This window comes from Hypomesus nipponensis, chromosome 23, assembly GCF_054491055.1.
Source record: "Hypomesus nipponensis isolate SF chromosome 23, ASM5449105v1, whole genome shotgun sequence".
NCBI classification, from domain to species: Eukaryota; Metazoa; Chordata; class Actinopteri; order Osmeriformes; family Osmeridae; genus Hypomesus; species Hypomesus nipponensis.
Genome location: NC_140383.1, coordinates 12645206 through 12648739, shown reverse-complemented (window position 1 = coordinate 12648739; position 3534 = coordinate 12645206). Strand labels below are relative to the sequence as shown.

Genomic DNA, 3534 nt, shown 5'->3' with positions numbered 1-3534 from the left:
GTCCTCCACAGGGATGCGAATGAAGGCACTGCTTGAAGAGAAAATAGACATCAATCCTGCTACTTCCTGTTCCCCTCTGAGGGTTTGCTTCAGGCTTGTATTTGTAGATGTTTCACTAGCCCATCTTCACATTCCACCTTATTTTTTGCATGTTTCTCATTTTATTTATGTGTTGAGTAAAAGTAAGCAGAGAAGTTGCTTCCAAACCTGCTTGAGAAACTTTTCCATGAGGATGGCCCACTTTTTAAGGAATTCTCAACAAAGAACTTTACAAGGAGGCCAATACAATACATGAATTCAATACATTTATGATCAAATTCTCAGTCAAATTAAAGCCTTATACATTAAGATACATTACTATCTTTGCTTTCATGCTATATATGTTAACATTACAAATGTTTGTAAATCATGTACGGCTTTGTCTAACTTAAGTCTTGTTTGAACCGAGTACTTAAACCTAAACCCAATAGACTAGAACGCTAAAAAAGGCAGGTTATCTTGATGTGACATTTCAGGCCTCCTAGTTATTTTTAATTAACTTGCTTTTCAAACTGTAAATAACAACTCTGGTGTAATTAAATGCAACAGAGATCAAGAGAGCTTTTAGTTATTTCTGTCAGTCCCCTGAGGCTTCACATGCTCCAAGGGGAATCAGTCATGAAGCTGACACAGTACAGCCAGATTTATGAAAAATAGGAAGCCGATGCATTTTCTATTCTGGGCTCTGAGCTTAGACAACAGTAAAAGTATTAAATGCTCTGAAGTCTTCCTGAGATTAGATTATGTTCAGTGCATTCAAGTTGTTCCCAAATGAGGATCTCAGTCCACGAGACTGCAGGAAAGTCACGTATAAATGCATTTGTCAGATGTATCGACGAGGTTATGGATACAAAAAAAAAGATTTTACAGTTACGTAAGGGGCAGAGTATGGAATTTTTCGAGAGTAGAATTTACCAGCAGTAGCTGATAAAAACATTCAAAACATCCACAATAATGGTACTATCAACAACAATGATTTATCTTCATTCATATGTGCTAACAATGTATCAAACGTAACTTTGCAACCATTCCAGATGGTTGAGAATGAAAACACAAGGATTCTGAAATCTCTGCCCTTTCAATTCTAGTGAGACACGCCGGAATACATTACTTTTGAATAAGAGACTCCAACCGTCAGTGTTCATTGCATTCTATTTTTACGGGTCACGCTTTCATAATATTCACAAAGCAGACCAGGCCTCTAATTCTCAGCGTGAAATCCTTCTCAAAGATTTAGACAGAAAAAAAGAGAATTGAGCAGGATTTCCCTCTGTTCTCAAAGCAATTCACAGGTCTTCCCTTCGACCGCATCCTGGTCTCCCTTTACGACAATAAAACAATTGCTCCGAGCCTCACTTCAGAGGTACAGTAAGATGGCCCATTATCTGGAAAAGAGAGATGAATGATAAGCCATATGGAAGGATGGGCTAACATCTAAAATTGGTTGTACAGGTTAGTTGAAAATTACCTTCAGGAGCTACCTAGCTGCAAAACCATCAGAGAAAGAACAACATATGTAGTTCAGTGAAGATAAAAGTTAAAAACAAAGTGATAATGGTGTATATTGAATACATTTGGCTTGTGTGAATCCAAATGTTTTAACGGTGCGTGACTAAAGAGCAGCAATATGTCATAAAGGAGTACATTAGCCAACTGTGAATTGGAGCAGCCGTGCTGTATTGGAAGTTTGATTACAGACCCAGTTGGAGCTCAGGCATAGAAGAGAGTTGCTGGCGGCAAGAGGAGCTGGAACACACTGCTCTCTCTGGCAGGGCACTCTGCCCCGTTCTGGAAATAGAAACAAATTGAAACTAAAGGTTAAGAAGCCTCGCTCCAAAGCGACACATTCCCTCCCTTCTCCCCCACTTCCCTTCCCTCACCTCCAAATGCCTTTAAGTCCACACAGATGAATGTCACGCTACAGGATCAGAAATGTCAGGGATACTCTGGATAGAATCACAAAGTCGAGAACGTGAAATTAACTTCCATTTTCTTTTTTTATTGAATGATATCTTCATATCGTTCATAATGTTATCTCTCCCAATACAGAGACCAGGGCAGACTGCAGTGAAAACAACCTCAAGGATGTTGTTCTCCTGTTGAGCTCAGTACCATGTGGCTGATGATATGTAATTGCTTTTTAGCGAATCAGTATCTAGTACCCTACAGCATACACACTCAGCATATCAAGTTTCAGTATCAGATCAAGGATCTTCCCAGCATAAGGACCAGCACTGTTACCCAAGGTCTGATTCAGTACCTTGGAAAGCTCTGTTGTGACTCCACCTATTCAGGACTGTTGACAGCAACACTACAGACGCTAAGCAAGCAGGATGGGTACTTTATGTTCAAGAAAGTGGACATAGAACTTTTTACAGATGAGGACAGTTACTCTCCCTAAAACTTAAGCTTTGGCATTGGCCACCATTAACTGATCTCTTTTAACAGTTAGGTAGCCCTTTCAAAACCACATTCAATACAGATCTCGTCACACAATCCAACATATTTCAATCAACAATTTTTCAATGAGTTTGACAGTTGTTTTTACATACTCTTTAAGTGGGCTTTCAGCAAGGTCAAGGTCTCCATGACTTTCCCCTCTGCCCCAGTGGTCTGGTTGAGGACAACACAATTATTGTTGATGCACACAGAATACTGCTTGACCCCCCAGTTACACAATACAATGAAAACAATGACAGCTGTTCATGAATCATTTATCTCACTCCTACTTTGATGTCTGGGACGGTGTTGCCTGGCCACATGACAAAAATACTTAGGCCCCTCTTGCCAAGGCAGCTGGCCTATCCAGATTGTAAGTAGAGTCATTTTCGTTTTTTAAACCTGAATGTGATTTACGAGTAAGACTTTTTAACAGACTGATTCAATTTATTTTCAGGTTTACATAGCTGTTTTAAGATCAACTCTTTCAAAATGTGTAACAATAACAGACTAAGCGCTTAATGCTACATAAAATAATGTTATTTGTTATGTGATAATGTTTACATAAAATAGTGTGTGTACAATGAGAGGATGCTTGCCAAGGCTTATAATTGCAGCCCAAAAATAGCCTGAACTCCACAAATGAAAGGTTGATGCTGTAAGATTGATGCTAAGCTTTAAATAATGTTTCCTGGTCAAATGTAATCCATTATACCTCAATATTGTTTTTTTCACCTCAAAGTACTGTAACTTCTTATTTGATATACTGCTGGATCAAAAGCTGTAAAATGATAGTTCTACCATTTACTCACGTAAGAAAATGTGTTTAGAAAACGAGCCTGCCCCATGCTCAGTGGTGGAGCAGTAATGGTTGTGGGTTTAAAATCTTTGGCATTTGATTATGATTACAACTAAAATGCCAACAGCTTGAAGCAAGATGCACAACAAATTAACACTTTGCAAAGCTTGAGAGATAATGAGTTAGAGAGACAAAAAGGGAGAGAGAAAAGGAGAAAGAGAGAGAGAGAGAGAGAGAAAAGGAGAAAGAGAGAGAGA

The 3534-nt window shown here is 38.9% G+C and overlaps 1 long non-coding RNA gene across 1 annotated transcript; it reads right to left on the bottom strand.

Moving 5' to 3' along the window:
- Window positions 1–292: 292 nt before the first annotated feature.
- On the bottom strand, window positions 293–2109 carry LOC146234290 (uncharacterized). The gene is made up of 4 exons (XR_014741751.1): window positions 1920–2109; window positions 1739–1827; window positions 1508–1524; window positions 293–1424 (listed from the first exon to the last, which is right to left on the bottom strand). It is a non-coding gene; the product is annotated as an uncharacterized LOC146234290 (long non-coding RNA).
- Between the last annotated feature and the right edge of the window lie 1425 nt (window positions 2110–3534).